Genomic DNA, 19,125 nt, shown 5'->3' with positions numbered 1-19,125 from the left:
GGGTCTCACCCCCCGCGCGACCCTTTCACTTGACAACTCCATTTTGCAAAAACTCAGCATTTCCAGATTTGTCATGAAAAGTTACACATTCTCATCCATTTCCAAGAGATTTTATGAAGTTTTGGGCCTCCAGAAGGTCAAAAAACAAGCAAAAAATGACTTTCTGCCACATTTTTGAGACACAGAAATCAGTGTTGGGAGATTGCAATTTTGGAGGGGCAAATGACCACCAAATTCAGAAATTCTAGTTGGGTTGGAAAGTAGACTCGGAGACCTTTCCAACAAGCCTACTATGGCCCCATTTGGACACCTGGAAGTGCCCCAAAAGTGCCCTCAAAGGCACGTGATCCGTTAGGGAATGGCGCGCGACCTATCAGGCAAGTTTCTCAAAATTTCACTGTACAGCTCAGAAAAGCGCAGTTTTGACCATGTTTGACTTTTTGGAGTGGATTGTTATCCTCATTGATGTAAATAATGTAATTTTTTGACACTTTTACACGTATTTATCTCTTCTAGAAGATTCATTCATGAAATAGGTGAAAATTAAATGAATGAATTGGTTTCCTAGTTTATAGAGGCAAGTTGTTTTGACTGCCTAGTTTTCAGTGCTTAGTTTAGAAGTGTTTGAAACAGCTCCTAGGATAGTGAGCTCGACCCCTAGAGGCAAGGAAATGTGTTAGATGATCTATATTATGTACTCTCTTTCTCATTTTCATGGTTGGACTCTTAAGGGAGAAGCTATCATTGTATTATTAACTGTATCTCTGCAATTTTTGGCTAAGGAAGACCAGGGTTTTGCAGTCCTTTTTGGGATTCTTGTGGTTACATGTATTGATGGTGTGTTTCTCTATGTACTTGTAAGTGTGTTATGTGAATCATTTCCTTTCTTTCCTTCTGCACATTAAGCAAATGAAGTGTTAAAGTAGAACTCATGACTGTCATGCTTTGCTTTTAAGTTTGTTTAATTTCAATGTTTTCTACTGTTTAAGGAGAATTCAAAGTTATTGTTTGCTCTCCTTAACTCCTCATCTGTCATTCTTAATCATCCACCTCAATCAAAGGCATCAATACTGTCTCCTACCTCGCCCCAAAGTACCCCCTACAGAAACTGTGTCCAATCCCCGCACCCAAAGTTGCCACCTCCTCAATTTGCCACCAAAAACCCTAAAAACCCTAAATCAACCCTTTTGATCAGTTTACTAGCCTAAAATCAGTGTTACCCTATTGGTTATCTCGCCTATTGAAGATCTTTATCGAGATAGACCGGAGAGAGCCCTCTCCTGCCCCGTGGGGCTAGCTACGAGGCTAAGTGGTTTGATGTTGCCTTGAGGTTTACCTTTCTCAGCCTGAGGTGAAATTTCAAGCGCTAACACCTTCCAGCATCTCATCTTCATTCCAGTAATAAAAGATTCTTTTTTTGTTACATTTTCAATCGCCATCTTCTCATCTATTCTAATCTTGCACTTGAATAGGTTATTCATGTTTTCTTCTGTGTCTAATGCCAGATAACTGTCATCTTATCTCTACGTTGATAAATTAGATTTGCAAGCTTCATTTAGTTTCTGTATCTAGCCATTCATATGTGTTTATGTATGTATCTGCTAGTACAGTCAGGATTCTCCATCTATTCATTGAATCTATAAACTATTGAGCATTAGTGATCAAAAGCCTTGTCAAGTTGAGGGTGTTCATGCATGTATTGAATGAAAACAACGTTGAAACAGCCATCTGACTTGATCCAAACCCCAATCCATTCCAATAGTTCAGAGAGAAATATTGAATATTTATATGTTACCAGGCATCTCCAAGTTACAACCTAGGAGAGTTTCCTGGAGTGCTAACATAATTGGCGCCATTGCCGAGGAGAGGAGACTGAAGCTCAACTTCCCTGGGAGACGACACAGATCTAGCTTTTGTGATAGACAAAGTTTGGACACTATTTGGGTTGTAGTCATCTATCTGGCAACTCTACTGGAGGATGAACCTCTTGGCAACTCCACTGGGGAGTTCTGGCTTAGTTTGTGAGGCATACTCGGAGAAATCCTCAGAAGCCACAAGTTGACCCAGTACCTAACCTGAAAAAATCATCAAAGAAAGAAAGGCGTTGCAGAAAGGAGCATCAGGTTCAGGTAGATCTAAACAATATTCTATATCTCTTCAAGAAAATCCTATAATAGAACAAATACATGTTGAAAGTATAGCATCTAATACTAGCAGTGAAGAAAAAATCTCAGAGATTGATAGAGCTCCTTATTCTTTAGGTTCTCCTTTCATTGTAAGCCCAAAGGAAGCCTCTCTTCCCATCCATCATACTCCTTTAGTCATATCGGTCACTCCTCAACCCTTTGTATGGACCTCTAGTACTGCCCACTCCTTTGAATGCCATGCCTACTAGAGAATATCAGAAGCATATGCCTAAGTTCACTAGGACTGAAGGTGTCACAGCTGAGGAACATCTCGAATCATTCTATAGCTATGCTGATAACCTAGACATTAGTGAAGATGATGTATGGATGAGAGTCTATTAGATCCTAGATTTGCCTCAGGCTAAAAAGACAAGGTTCTAGGTCAACATCAAACCACGCCCAGCCTCATAGCTAGCCCTACGAGGATAGGAGAGGGCTCTCTCAGGGTCAATCTCAGCGAAAAGTGTTTCAATGGGGCTTGAGATGACTTAGAATGGGAACTGATTTTAGGCTAGTAAATAAATATGAAAGAGGTAATTTAATAAATGACTGAGTTTTCAGGGCTGTATGGGACAAAGAACAGCATGAGCTGAGAAATTAAATCAAAGACACAGAGTGTTTCATGAGGCAAGATAGGTAGGAAGTTTAGCAATCAAATTTGAAATAATATGGAGTGGAAAGACTGTTGAGAGGCTGAAAAGGGCATGTATAATGAATCCTTTTCAGACAGAAGAAGACACACAGAGGATGAATGCTTTCCAAGGCAGAGCAATAAATTGGATTCTACCTTTCTTACTTAAAAACATTCAACTAGAAATGATTATGAATGAACTATAAAACATAACAAGATACATATGAAACAGAGAAGAAACATATTGCTAAACTCACACCACAGGAATCTCATGAATCAGAGCTGCATCATTTTATTAATTTCCTGGCCAAACTGTACAGTGAAAGCACTGGGTTTTTCCTCCACCCTTTTTCAGAACTCAGACCCCTTACAAAATAACTATACAATAAATAATTTCGGAGTTGGGAAAATAAATCGCTGAAAATAGGGAGCTGTTTCAACTAAAATTATGAAAATAGAAAAAGAGTCATCCATTTATTTCTAAAGATAGAACAACGTTACATTTTAATTTCTCTGATGACCAATTAAAAGGCAAAAACTGTAGCGTGGATCCCATGAAATCATGACTGAGGACAAAATAAGAAATATGTTCCTATCTCTCTGCTGTGGTAGGTATTCTTCGTTTTAATTTTGGCTTTTGATCTTCGACTTTTGTCCTTTTACATTTGTCGTTGAATAAAAGCTAACTTTTAATAAAAATAGTTTTGAATTTTGCCTTTAATGAAAGGAACAGAATTCCGCTAATACACCCAAAACTATTTCCATAGGCAGGTTGTTTCCAAGCACACTGCGCATAGTCAGCTGGGAAATAAAGGTCCTTGGCATCTAGAGTTGGAGTACATAACTCCTTAACAAGTTCGTTATTTTTCCCAAAAAGAGATGAATCTTTATAAATTTGAACAAAGTTTATACCAAGGCGCTGCTCTGGATCCATAGAGGTGACCTTTAACATCCATGTTGCAGGATTATACGTGTCCTTAATCTTTGGCACTCCAGGAATAGCCTCAAAATAGTCAATGAGGTTCTTTGAATGGTGACCCAATGCACCAACATAAATAATTTCACCTCCCTGCTTCATTAGTAGTAACTCATCAAATGCCTCAAAAATGTCAATACTTGGCTGGTGAATATTCTGCACTGCTCGCATTACTATAGCAGCAGCACGTGCATCTAAACCTGAGGTAGGCTCAACCATGAATATGATAGAAGGATTTGTCACAAGCTCTACTACAAAGTCAATCTTTTGTGTTGCTCAGTAGATAAACCACTAACACCAGGAATGCCCACTGGAGCATCTTTCAGACCATCTAATTCGACCAGCTGCATGACTTCATATACAAAAAACTTCTTGGTTTTTAAATCTATTTCAGGTGCAAGGCACAACTATATCAGTGACGCGTGGGCAGTAACTTGTGGATAATGCATGTCATTCTGCTCACAGTAACCTGATATTCAGCAAATGTTTTTTTCACTTTTGGGAAGCCTAAAATTTGTATATCTCCCTCAGTATGGCCACCAGTCCTTTTTCCAGAGAGAACGTACATCAGTGTCGTATTTCCAAATCCACTGGTACCCATTAAAGCCGTCAAAACACCTACATACCAAGGCTGGTGTTTTGAGAAGTCAACTTTATCCAACGTGGAGCAAGGAATTCATTGACTGTAATCGCAGTTTCCCCATAATACAAAGGTGATATCCAACATCCCCATCGCCACCAGTTTGGAATTGAAAGTCGTGGAATGAGGAATCCACTGAATACTATAATAATCATTATTGCCGAAGCACCTGCAGTGTAGGAAACACCTATGCTTCGAAAAAATCCAGCCATTGCACAGAACAAAGCGGTTGCCATTTGACTCACACAAAGTAAGACAAGAAATTGACGAAAAAACCTGCAACAAAAGAATTGGATTCGTTTTGTTTTTAAATTTGATGTAGTAGTGGCACCATCCTACTTGGAGGCTATGTGCATCGCGCGCACACCCAGTGCGCCATGCTGTGTGAGTGCACCACGCTAGTTGAAAAATGAATGGTGAAATTTAGCCCAACGCGCCATGCGGCCTATGTGCGTCGTGCCTTCTCCCAATGTGCCGCGCAACACTCTAATACCCGGTTTCGGCTCCAAACTCATGATTTCATTCCTCCACATTTAAACTCGACTTCTGTGATGTCTTTGGCATGTAGATGGGTTGTAAAAACAATGGATTTACCTTACATAGTTGAGATCTTGATTTTGCTTCTTACAAACCCACTTTGTAATGTTTGACATTGGCACTTTTTCACATTTAATATAACTCTGTCTTTTGTTTCCTCTCTGATTTTCTGAGATGGCTTCTTGGTTGATTTTTGCAGGGATGGTGGCATTGAACTTCAAAAAAGGGAGACCAGAGATGCCTCTGAATTCTTCGTCACTGGAAAAACTTTTTAAAAAATTACATATTCATTACATACAATAAATTTGACGATTTCTTCTCCAAAACAGAGTTTTGGAGAAGAAACATTCTTGAGCATTATTGATCATGAAATTTCGGAATGAAAACTTACTGAAGACATCCTCATGACCTACGGGCATTACTTAACATTATAAAGACCAAACCCGACCTAGAAACTGAAAAGACTCTTTTTTTACCACAAGACCATCTATGAGTGTAAATGAATGAAATCAACTTTAATGAATTTTGATCAATTTCAACAAACCCAGCAGGTACAAACATGAGGGAAATGAGTGAAGAGACCCCTCCATCAAATAATGGCATGCTCCTAGTGGAATGCAACTAAGTGAATCAAGCGAGACGCCTAAAAATGAAATGCAACAAAAGATATTTTGATCGCTGACGAAGGGCTGAACAGACCGACTCTAACATTGGCTCCAATGGGGATGGTAGCTCCTTGGAGGTGCCAAGAACTGCAGATCTTTGGGAGAGCAGACAGTGTCTTCATCCATTGGGCTATGGAGTCCATTATTTCGAGAAATCCACACAAGACTTTCGACTTATTTATTCACTGTAACTTAATTCAAACCGACTCAATTATGAAACAAAAATGACTAAAAAAAACTGACTGAACAAACTAACTTAAAACTTAAAGCTTGATGGCAGTACGTGACCACCTGTGTTTCTTGCAAGACAATATACCATCAAACTATATCAAAATGCCAATGTAACCAATCAAGCAGATGCCTTCTTGATTGATTCTCCTGATCAGATCTTCTGGTCAACAATAAATACTGGTAACTGGGCATCCAAAAACAGAATTGACCATGATCTCCTTCATCACCGAATACTGCAATAATCACCTTCACTGCTGACTGCAACAGATTTGCCAGAGGATCTTGAAAAACATGAAGATTTACCTCCTGCTGAAGAAACAAGGTGTCTTTTTCTTTTGATTCTGATCTTCCTTCATAATGTGCTTCTGTAAAAGTATGTTCCTGGTCCTCAAATAATTCTGAACAAGTAGATGAGCAAATCTCCTCTTCAAAGAACATTTCAAAACATGAGACATATGAAAAAGAATCTGAAAGGAAGTCCTGAATGTTCTGATCTTCTGTAGTTTGAATATATTTTTGATCATCTTTGTATGATATAATAGCCAGATTATCATGTTCCTCATTAAATTCATCAATCATAAGAAAAGAAACTTCATATGGTTCTTGATACTCAAACATGACATTTCTATCATCTACCAACAATTCATCCAAGGAAACTTTTTCACTTACTTGAGCGAAGATCTCGTCTTGTTTTTCATAGAGGAAATGAACTACCTCCTCGTGAAGATGTAGTTCTGGTGAGATGAGAGCATTTAGGTCTGTAACTTTGTTTTCTGCATTTAAGGCAGCCTCAACAATACAACTCTCTTTAATGATATCTGGAACAACATGTTTTTCCATTACAATTTATCTATTGATATGGTCTATCGTCATCACTATCTGAGATTGGAACATCAATTTCCTACGTGTCATCCTTTATTTCAACCAGATCTGAAATAAAACTTCTTCTTTCATCATTTTCAGCCATATGGGAATCTTCAACCTGTTGATCTTGATAAGTGTCCTCTAAGATTTCTATGTGTTGCTGAAACAGATTTTCATACAGGACTTCCATGATCTCTTCATCCATGAAATTATCATCTTCATAATATTGTTCAAGGCTTTAAATAAAACCATAAGCATGCTTGCAATAGTCCTGGACTAAATTTAATGATGGATAAGATTTTTTATATCTTTCAATGAACATGGCATGAAAATCCTTTAAACAGTAAATACAAGTAGGCAGCAAACTTTCATACCAAGATTGGGCTTCACCTTTTAGAGTGGCCAGGAATATCTTCATCAAGAAATCTTCAGGAAAATCAACCTTCAACTTGCGAATATGCATGTGAAATCTAACCAAATGTAAAACAACATCCTTCCTACCATCATCTTTAAACGTAGGCAAATTCCTTGACCAATCTACCTTTGGAATTTTATTTCGAAAGCCTGGAATGTGATCTCGGCTCATGGGAGCGTATCTTATTGCAACCTGTTCCATCTTGAAAATATCAAAGCTACTAATCTCTTTGCAGTGGAGTCACCATGAAGCATTTATCTTTGGATTTTTCAGTGAATGAAGTCGCCAGGTGAATGATTTCAGCCTTCTGATGTCTGATCGTTGTCCACCATCAACAATCAGATCTGAACTTGATACATGTACTGGCGAAATTAACAAGTTAGATGTCACGTTTACAAGCTAGACCAGAGATTGACTAAAGCAGCGTTTATCTACTTCCGCTAATGTAAAGCAAGAGCGTTTCGAAGGCTACCTGGCTAATCTTCAGGTTCCGTCTGTAGTCTACAAAGCCAAACAATGAAAATAAACTTTCTTCCCCAGTATGGTCACCACTATGTTAGAGCCTAGATTTGCCTCAGGCTGAAAAGACAAGGTTCTAGGTCCACATCAAACCACGCTCAACCTCGTAGCTAGCCCTACGAGGACGGGAGAGGCTCTCTCCGGGTCAATCTCAGCGAAAAGTGTTTCAATGGGGCTTGAGATGACTTAGAATGGGAACTAATTTTAGGCTAGTAAATAAATATGAAAGAGGTAATTTAATAAATGACTGAGTTTTCAGGGTTGTATGGGACAAGGAACAGCATGAGCTAAGAAATTAAATAAAAAACACAGATTGTTTCATGAGGCAAGATAGGCAGGAAGTTTAGCCATCAAATTTGAAATAATATGGAGTGGAAAGACTGTTTGAGAGGCTAAAAAGGGCATGTATAATGAATCCTTTTCAGACAAAAGAAGACACACAGAGGATGAATGCCTTCCAAGGTAGAGAAATAAACTGGATTCTACCTTTCTCACTTAAAAACATTCGACTGGAAATGATTATGAATGAACTGTAAAACATATCAAGATACATATGAAACAGAGAAGAAACATATTGCTAAACTCACACCACAGGAATCTCATGAATCAAAGCTGCATCATTTTATTAATTTCCTGGTCAAACTGTACAGTGAAAGCGCTGGGTTTTTCCTCCACCCTTTTTCAGAACTCAGACCCCTTACAAAATAACTATACAATAAATAATTTCAGAGTTGGGAAAACAGATCGCTGAAAATAGGGAGTTGTTTCAACTGAAATTATGAAAATAGAAAAATATTCATCCATCTATTTCTAAAGATAGAACAACGTTACATTTTAATTTCTCTGATGACCAATTAAAAGGCAAAAACTGTAGTGTGGATCCCATGAAATCGTGACTGAGGACAAAATAAGCAATATGTTCCTATCTCTCTGTTGTGGTAGGTATTATTCGTTTTAATTTTGGCTTTTGATCTTTGACTTTTTTCCTTTTACATTTGCCGTTGAATAAAAGCTAACTTTTAATAAAAATAGTTTTGAATTTTGCCTTTAATGAAAGGAATGGAATTCCGCAAATACGCCCAAAATTGTTTCCATAGGCTGGTTGTTTTGCAAGCACACTGCGCATAGTCAACTGGGAAATAAAGGTCCTTGGCATTTGGAGCTGGAGTACAGAACTCCTTAACAAGTTCGTTATTTTGCCCAAAAAGAGTTGACTCTTTATAAATCTGAATAAAGTTTATACCAAGGCACTACTCTGCATCCATAGAGGTGACCTTTAACATCCATGTTGCAGGATTATACGTGTCCTTAATCTTTGGCACTCTAGGAATAGCCTCAAAATAGTCAATGAGGTTCTTTGAATGGCGACCCAATGCACCAGCATAAATAATTTCACCTCCCTGCTTCATTAGTAGTAACTCATCAAATGCCTCAAAAATGTCAATACTTGGCTGGTGAATATTCCGCACTACTCGCGTTACTATAGTAGCAGCACGTGCATCTAAACCTGAGGTAGGCTCATCCATGAATATGATAGAAGGATTTGTCACAAGCTCTACTGCAATAGTCAATCTTTTGCGTTGCTCAGTAGATAAACCACTAACACCAGGAATGCCCACTAGAGCATCTTTCAGACCATCTAATTCGACCAGCTGCATGACTTCACATACAAAAAGCTTCTTGGTTTTTGAATCTATTTCAGGTGCAAGGCGCAACCAACATGAAAATATCAGTGACTCGTGGACAGTAACTTGTGGAGAATGTATGTCATTCTGCTCACAGTAACCTGATATTCGGGCAAATGTTTTTTGCACTTTTGGGAAGCCTGAAATTCGTATATCTCCCTCAGTATGGCCACAAGTCTTTCTTCCAGAGAGAACGTCCATCAGTGTCGTCTTTCCAGCTCCACTGACACCCATTAAAGCCATCAAAACACCTGCGTACCAAGGCTGGTGTTTTGAAAAGTCAACTTTCTCCAACGTGGAGCAAGGAATTCATTGACTGTAATCTCAGTTTCCCCATAATGCAAAGGTGATATCCAGCATCCCCATCGCCACCAGTTTGGAATTGAAAGTCGTGGAATGAGGAATCCACTGAATACTATAATAACCAATATTGCCGAAGCACCTCCAGTGTAGGCAACACCTATGCTTTGACAAACTCCAACCATTGCACAGAACAAAGCGGTCGCCATTTGACTCACACAAAATAAGACAAGAAATTGACGAAAAAACCTGCAGCAAAAAAAATTGGATTCGTTTTTTTTTTTTAATTTGATGTAGTAGTGGCACCATCCTGCTTGGAGGCTATGTGCATCGCGCGCACACCCAGTGCGCCACGCTGTGTGAGTGCACTGCGCCAATTGAAAAATTTAAGGTGATATTTAGCCCAATGCGTCGCACGGCCTATGTGCGTCGCGCCTTCTCCCAATGCACCGCGCAACACTCTAATACCAAGTTTCGGCTCCAAACTCATGATTTCATTCCTCCAAATTTAAACTCGACTTCTGTGATGTCTTTGGCATGTAGATGGGTTGTAAAAACAATGGATTTACCTTACATAGTTGAGATCTTGATTTTGCTTCTTACAAACCCACTTTGTAATGTTTGACATTGGCACTTTTTCACATTTAATATAACTCTGTCTTTTGTTTCCTCTCTGATTTTCTGAGCTTGAATGATGGCTTCTTGGTTGAGTTTTGCAGGGATGGTGGCATTGAACTTCCGCAAAGGGAGACCAGAGCTGCCTCTGAATTCTTCGTGACTGAAAAACCTTTTTAAAAAATTACATATTCATTACATACAATAAATTTGATGATTTCTTCTCCAAAACAGAGTTTTGGAGAAGAAACATTCTTGAGCATTATTGATGATGAAATTTCGGAATGAAAACTTATTGAAGACATCCTCATGACCTGCAGGCATTACTTGACATTCTAAAGACCAAACCCGACCTAGAAACTGAAAAGACTCTTTTTTTACCACAAGACCATCTATGACTGTAAATGACTGAAATCAACTTTAATGAATTTTGATAAATTTTGACCAACCCAGCAGGTACAAACATGAGGGAAATGAGTGAAGAGACCCTTCCGTCAGATAATGGCATGCTCCTAGCAGAATGCAACTGAGTGAATCAAGCGAGACACCTACAAATGAAATGCAACAAAAGAGATTTTGATCGCTGACGGAGGGCTGAACAGACCGACTCTAACGGAGTCTTTGTCCAAAGTCTAGATGGAGAGGCTAGAAAATGGTTCAGAGAACTGACCCCAAGGTCTATAGCAGATATTGAGGCTTTAAATGATGCATTACTAAAGCATTGGGGGGATAAGAAGGATCTACTCTACTACCACACCGAGTTTGGGAACTTAAAGAGGGAAAATGGTGAGTTGTTGTCTGATTTTAATAAGAGGTTTAACTGCATGTACAACAAGATACCAGCTGAAGTAAAACCCACCACTACCTCTGCTAAACTCACCTATGCCAGTGCCTTTGATTCTGACTTCTATCTATTGTTGAGGGAGAGACGATGTGCTACCTTGGCTGATATGTAGGATGTAGCCTTGGAAGTAGAATCAAACATCATGGCTGCAGAGAAGCTCAAGGGGAATGTTGATAGAAGGAGACAGAGGGGAAAATCTTCATCATCTTCAAATCCCAAGATAGATAAAATGACCAAGATGATAGAGTCATTAGCCTCTGAAATCTCCAAATTAAAGGTTGAGCAGCACCCTAGGAAAGGAAGAGTTCCTAATACCTTTTCTCCTAGAAATCCAAATCCATATAGAAGAGCTAATGAGCAGTTGTAGATTCTGCAAAGAAGCAAAGATGCCAATGAAGACCAAAGGGTGAAGACCCCTTTCCAGAATGTAGTCATGGAAGAAGAGCAGTTTGAAGAAGATGATGAGATCCATTGTCTGGAAGACAAAGGCAGTGCCTCCTTTTTTACCTCAGCTGCCTATGAAAAGTCATTATTCAATGACCAGATCAGCCAAGAGTGGGATGGTGAAGTTGTTCTGCAAACTAATGATCGGCACAGATATGATTTGAGGTCGAAGATGAATAATGACAAGGAAACTCTTGTTCAGATAGCTACTTTCCCTACAATACATCAAGCTAAAAAGCAGAAACGACCGGCAGTTGATCCCATCATCCTCAAAGCTCCAACTCACGAGGTAAGAGGCCTTGACAAGTCTCCTTCTCCTTTCAGTTTTGAATCAGAAATTCAGAAGCTAAGAATACCTATACCTCTGATTGAACTAGTGAAGAATGATTCCTTCAAGAGATATATCCTCGAGGCCCTTTATCCTAAATCCATACAAGACTCCACTGACTATGTAAACCTGCAAGATGACAAACCAGTTGTTTTTCTCAGCCCAATGATTGAAAATTGTGATGACAGCTCCCCATGATTCTATTTCTCTTTTACTATTCATGAAAAAATCCTTCACAAATACCTTCTGGACATAGGAGCTAACCATAATCTAATGCCCAAGGCTATCATGGATGAGTTGGGTCTTGACATTACCAAGTCTTATCATGACCTGTTTTCTTTTGACTCTAGAAAATTGAAATGTTTGGGATTAATCAAGGACCTAGCTATCACCTTGTCTCATCTGCCCATGAAGAGCATGATGATGGATATTGTGGTAGCAGATGTACCCCTAAAGTCTAGCATGTTGCTCTCCAGAGGTTGGATCAAGAGATTAGGTGGAACATTGCAAAATGATTTGTCCTATGCTACTGTCCCAGTTTTTGGAGGTGAGAGCAGGAGATTATACAAAGAAGCTCAGTTGGCTTATATCATCAGTGATGAAAGGAATCCCACTAATCATCCCATCTATGCTGTCGACACTGATTTTAGAGCCTGTATTCTTCAAATTGAAGAATCCCAGTTGGCCTCCATGCAGATTAAGAAACCGGTTTGCCAGATCACAGAGGAAGAAGGCCCACAAATTTGGGACATGTTCTTTGATGGAGCTTGCTCTAAGGAAGCTGCAGGGACAAGTGTAGTCCTTGTTTCCCCCACACAAGAATGCATTCATTTATCTTTCAAGTTAACTTTTCAAGTCACAAATAACATAGCAGAGTATGAAGCCTTGATATTGGGCTTAAATGCTGCTAAAGAAATGGGCATCAAAGGTCTGAAGGTGTTTGGAGATGCAGACCTTATCATTCAGTAGGTGAACAAAACTTTCCAAGAAAAGCATCCAAGGCTGAAATCATACAGAGATGAGGTATAGAGGCTCAAGGGTTCTTTTAATAGTTTCAACATTTCTTACATCCCCAGAATGAAGAACCAGTGTGTTGATTCCCTTGTTGTGTCTGCTAGCATGTTTATTACTCCTTTGCCTCCTAAATTGACTTATGAAGTTCAAGTGAAATATAGACCATCTCTGCCTGAAAATGTCAAATACTGGAAAGTTTTTGAAGATGATGACAAAATTAATATGTTTTTACAAGTCATTGATGAATTTTCTGAAATGCACATTGACCAAGAAAACGAAACCATTGAAGAATGCAACCAACCATATACCCAAAGGATTGGTGCCCCTAGAGAAGCTGTTTGATCATAATGATGTACCTTATAAGCCTGTGAAAAAAGAAAATGAGTATGTTGTTCATAGACATAATGTAGGGAGTCCAGCCCATCCAAAGTACATAAATCTATCCACTCACTTGTCTTCTGCCCAAAGTTCTGAGTATTGCACCCTGATGAAACAATTTGCTGATATTTTTGCTTGGGAGTACAATGATCTTAGGACCTATGACATCAACATCATTCAACATAAGATTCCACTAGAGAATAACACCATCCCTTTTAAGCAGAAATTAAGACCTATCAACTCTCTCTTATTGCCTTTGATTGAAAAGGAAATCAAGAAGCTGTTGGATACCAAGATCATAGTTCCCCTAAGGTATTCAAAGTGGATAGCTAACCTTGTGGTAGTAAGAAAGAAGAATGGAGAAATCAGGCTTTGTGCTGACTTTAGGAATCTGAACAAATGCTCTAAAAAAGACAACTACCCCCTACCTAAGATGGAACACTTACTGGAAAGAGTTTCAGGGGCTAGAGTCATGTCTTTCTTAGATGGATTTTTAGGTTACAATCAGATTGTTGTACATCCAGAAGATCGGGAAAAGATCACCTTCACTACTCCTTGGGGCACTTTCATGTACTCCAAGATGCCTTTTGGACTGATGAATGTTGGGGCTACTTTTCAGAGGACCATGGACATAGCCTTTGTGGGAGAGAAGGACAAGTTTGTCCTTATTTACCTTGATGACATAACAGTCTTTTCCAGTAGTCACAAGGACCATTTGCAGCATTTGAAGAAGGTGTTTCTAAAGTGCAGACGGTTTGGAATTTCTATGAACCCAAAGAAGTCACAGTTTTCTCTAGAAGAAGGCAAACTTCTGGGACATATTGTTTTTGCTGAAGGTGTGAAGATCGATCCAACAAGAGTTCAAGCAATTTAGACATTGTCCATCCCAAGGTCAAAAAGGGACATTCAATCTTTCCTGGGTAAGATTAACTTTGTCAGGAGGTTTATTCCAAACTTTGCAGAGCTAGTGAAGCACATCACTTCCATGTTGAAGAAAGGATCAGAAATAAAATGGACAGATGGTGCAAGAAGCTCTTTTGAAGCCATAAAACAAGCTATCATGGAAGCTCCCACTCTAATCAGTCCAAATTATACCAGGGAGTTTTATATCTTCTCTTTTGCCTCTTATGATACACTTGCAATAGTTCTATTGCAGAAAAATGATGAAGGTGTAGAGCACCCTGTGGCCTTTTTCAGCAAAACTCTAAGGGAGGCTGAACTAAGGTATGACCTTATTGAAAAACAAGCTTATGCTCTCATAAAATATTTAAAGGCATTCAGAATTTATATTCTGCATTCTAAAGTGGTTGCGTATGTACCTTCAGCCTCAATAAAAGATGTCCTAACTCAGCCAGATATTGATGGAAAGAGAGCTAAATGGATTATAAAATTCATAGAGTTCAACATAGAGGTGAAGCCCACCAAGCTTGTCAAAGGCTAGGGCTTGGCTAAGATTATGGCTGAGGAAAATTGCAGTTTGTTAGACATCAATTGCATAGGTTCAAATTCAGGTGGTGAGCGGACAGAGGAAGCAATAGAAGAGCAAGAGCAGGACCAGTCTTTGGTTGAAAATCTAGCCACCTGTGATGGTATTCTAGTGTACTTCATTTTTTGTAGAAGCTAGAAGTCCCTCCAGGGAATAGCTCAAGTCAAGCCTGAGCCATTAAGCTCAGATCAGCCAAATTTTGCATTAATAAAAACCTACTTTATTGGAAAGACCCATCATGGATCCTCTTAAGATGTCTAGACAAAGGACAATTTGTGGAAGTCCTGCACCAGTTCCATTCTAGCAACTTTGGAGGGCATCATTATTGGAAAACCACAACCCACAAGATCCTGAGAGCTGGGTATTATTGGCCTACTCTGTTCTCTGATGTGTTTTCCTTTGTGAAGTCTTGTGACAAATGTCAGAGGTTTGCAGGAATACAACAACTAAAATCTCTGCCCTTGAATCCAGTACACACCAATGGTCCCTTCCAACAGTGGGGCTTGGACTTCATAGGTGAGATCAATCCACATTCCAGTGGCCATCACAAATGGATCTTGGTAGCCACTGATTATTTCACCAAATGGATTGAGGCTATACCCACTAAAAATTATAATCATCAGGTTATCATAAAGTTCTTGAATGAGAATATTTTCACTAGATTTGGTTGCCGAACCAAACTAGTCACTAATAATGCAGCAGCTTTCAGGGTAGAAGAATTGTTGGACATGTGTGAATCCATGGGCATTCAATTTGTGCATTCTACCTCATATTATCCTCAAGGCAATGGCCTGGCAGAATCATCTAACAAGAGTCTTGTAAGGATAATCAAAAAAACTACTGGAGGACAACAAAAAGAACTGGGATTCCAAGTTGAAGTTTGCACTGTGGGCTGACAGAGTTACCAACAAGAATTCCATAGGAAATTCTCCATTTAAGCTGGTTTATGGCACTGATGTTGTTTTTCCTATCCAGCTGATTCTCCCTGTGGCCAAATTCTTGCAAGAAGAATAGGATGAAGAGAATGACATGGCGAGGAGAATGAGTAACTTGGTTGAATTACAGCAGATCAGAGAACAACTGGTTGAGAAGTCAAGAATTCATCAGAAGAAGATCAAAGAAACCTTTGATAGAAAGGCAAAAATGGACAGTTTTCAGGTTGGTGACTGGGTTCTCAAATGGGATGCATTGAAGGAAAAGAAGGGAAACCATGGTAAATTTGATGCCTTATGGACGGGACCATTTGTCATTGCTCAAGTTCAGATGAACAATACTTTCATTCTGCACAATTTGGAGGGGGAAGGTGTTTTTGATGGCCCAGTCAATGGGCAGTTTTTGAAACTTTACTTCATATGAGGCTTTAAGGCCTTAATATTGTAATAGGTTTTTTTAGTTTTTGTTTTCTATGCAAATAAAATCCATGCCCAATGGAACACTAGGAGATAAGTTTGTTTTGGTTGTTACTGGAAAGGTAGTAGTCTGCAGTTCTTGAAACCTCACAGGGAGGCTTTCATCCCCAGAAGGAGCCAGTGTTAGCCCTGAGGTGTAGTGCTACTATTTTAATGGAAATGTCCCCTATTTTAGCTCTGATGGTCCACGTCTCCTCTTGCTCCGCTTTGGCCATAAGCCAGACTTCAAAAATTATACACCCACGCTCATAAATATCGGCGGGTCCACTCTCGGTTCATCTCCTTTCCACTGCGCTCTCCATTCTCTGATTTCTACCATCCATTTCATTCGTCGATCCAATGGCTATTGCGCATCGCTTAATCGCCCATCAGCGTATCGCAATTCCATCGCACTGTCCGCCAACCCTTCACCTCCGCGATTAACGATTAGATCTTGACCGTTGATCTGAACTCGATCCGACGGCTGTCGCTTAGCCTATCAAATCAACTTGCACGACGATCCTCAACCGTCGATATTCCTCCTTCATATCCGACGGTTCACAATGATTTTGGGTGATCAACGTGCACGAGGATTAACCACCCAAAAAGAGGTTTCCTCTCTCCTCCTTGCTACTACATGTCACTTGATGAGTGGAATCGGGTTCCAATTCGAATTACCACTTACTTCTTTTGATCTCGCCTAAAATACCATCTTTCACTTTTAAATCCTATCCATTGATCATATCGATCTGACGACTCCTGTGCACTTTCTCATCTATTCGTGCTTGGCTCGATCTCCGCCACCTGACCAACATCCCAACCATCGATCCACACCATCTAACGGCCCCATACCCCACTTCCCACCAGTCACCCGGGGAGGAAATTTGTTGGCTTTGTCAGTGTTTTTGACAGTCAGATAGTTGAACTAAAATAATAGAATGCATGGTCGAAAGCGGAAAAAATAATAGCACGATGTAGCCAAACCAACAGAAATGATCATGGAATGCGCTAGCATGAGTGAACCACCTAACAGAACGGCGAAACTACTAGAATTTGATTACCATATTGGTTAGAAACAGAGCTCTCTGAGCTCATGTTTGTCAAGTTATGGCATCAGGTAGTTAGAAGACAGAGGGGATAGATTAAGACATCTCGAGCCTCAGAGAGTTCGAGAGTATTGTAAAAATCCTATAAATGGCTGAAAGTTGGAGGGAATAAGGGTTCAACTTTTGGAGACTGTGGATACTCTATTCCTTCCAGTGTCTCATCTTCATTCCAGTAATATATGCTTCTTTTGTTGTTACATGTTCAATCACCATCTTCTCCTCTGTTCTAAGCTTGCACTTGAATAGGTTATTCATGTTTTCTTCTGTGTCTAATGCTAGATAATTGTCATCTTATCTCTACATTGATAAATTAGATTTGCAAGCTTCATTTACTTTCTATAGCTAGCCGTTCATATGTGTTTATGTATGTATCTGCTGGTATAGTCAAGATTCTCCATCTATTCATTGAGTCTATAAAATATTGAGCATTAGTGGTCGAAAGCCTTGTCAAGCTGAGGGTGTTCATGCATGTCTTGAGTGAAAACAACGTTGAAACAGTCATCTGAATTGATCCAAACCCCAATCCATTCCAATAGTTCAGAGAACGATATTGAAGATTTATATGTTACCAGGCATCTCCGAGTTACAACCTACGAGAGTTTCCTTGAGTGCTAACGGAACCCATCAATGCTTACTACCTTTTTGGAGACATGCATGAAGCTGTTGCGCTGATCTAAAAATGGAATGTACTTGTTTAAGGGTGCAAGGTATCCATTTTCATTTATGTAAATGAGTGCACAAATACTCCAAGTTTAAATCTGCAAATATGTGCACTTCTTATTTCTAATACAGAGATCGACTGTAGGGGCATTTACTGGATATGTCACCTCTAAATACAGGATGAGATCCAGAAGCTACCTGGCCCTCTACAGACTTTGCCTAAAGAAATAAAAAGTAAACACTCAGATTCAATTAAAAACAAGACCTTGCTTGAACTTGAAATTATGCGGAATTTTAGCTTGAAAGAGGTGTATGTCTTTTCTTCTGTTTATGTGTTTTAACTTGATTTGTTTCAGCTGACATTAAACATATATATCAGACATATAATGCAGCAAATAAACATCACACATAACAACAAATTTAATAAGGAGTTCACCCCAATCTCGTGGGCTACGTCTCTTGTGAGCTCTAGTCAACCAGACTTGGATCTTTGGGATTATGGCTTGAATTATTTTACAAGTTCCACACTCAACTCCAAAAGGTTACTGACTAAACCTATGGGTTTAGAAAAACCATATACATCCCTATCATGGCTGTCCACTTTGTGCAGGAAGATCTAGGCTCCCTTGGACTTGATTCCTTCAGTAGGTGCACTAAGCTTCCCTGAGCTTCTTAATGGCACAAACTCCTTCAGAATACTTCAAATGTCTCTAAAACCTCTGCTACTGTCTCCATCACATATCTGACATAAACAAATGACTGTTAATTTTCTCAAAATGAGCACTGCATCCCCAATCTAGGCCTTCTCCCATGGATGGCTCTAGGCTGCCTGAACCTTCTCTTGAGAATCTTGACCTTTAGAAGTCTCCAAATGATTCTGAAAACACCTTCATTAGATTTAGAAGGTTCCTTACAATAGAAATAGGCTTTTGTTTCACCTCCAACTGATGAACCTAGCCCAACACAGCTCAATCACTGAAATGGCCCTAGTGGCCCTGAAAGCTTCCCTGAAGCTAAACAGTGAGAAGAATGCCTCATTAGGAAAAACGAGCTGTAGAAATGGATTCAAAATGTTTAAAAACTTCAAGAATGACCTTCGTTCCACATTCACTGGCTACGTAATTCCCAATGCAACTCCCAAACTGATTTGGCCCTAATGGCTCCTGGAACTTCCACGAAGCAAAAACACCTGTAAACGACATCAGATGGTTGT

The 19,125-nt window shown here is 39.4% G+C and overlaps 2 pseudogenes; both read right to left on the bottom strand.

Moving 5' to 3' along the window:
• Window positions 1-3,499: 3,499 nt before the first annotated feature.
• On the bottom strand, window positions 3,500-4,012 carry LOC149202565 (ABC transporter G family member 36 pseudogene; annotated as a pseudogene).
• A 32-nt stretch (window positions 4,013-4,044) lies between these two features.
• LOC149202564 (ABC transporter G family member 36-like) overlaps window positions 4,045-19,125 on the bottom strand; it is a 40,181-nt pseudogene continuing 25,100 nt past the window's right edge.

This window comes from Pinus tabuliformis, chromosome 2_1 (genome assembly GCF_031772625.1).
Source record: "Pinus tabuliformis cultivar Carrire ecotype Pingquan chromosome 2_1, CPIR1, whole genome shotgun sequence".
Lineage (NCBI taxonomy): Eukaryota > Viridiplantae > Streptophyta > Pinopsida > Pinales > Pinaceae > Pinus > Pinus tabuliformis.
This window is presented reverse-complemented; position numbering and strand designations above follow the sequence as displayed.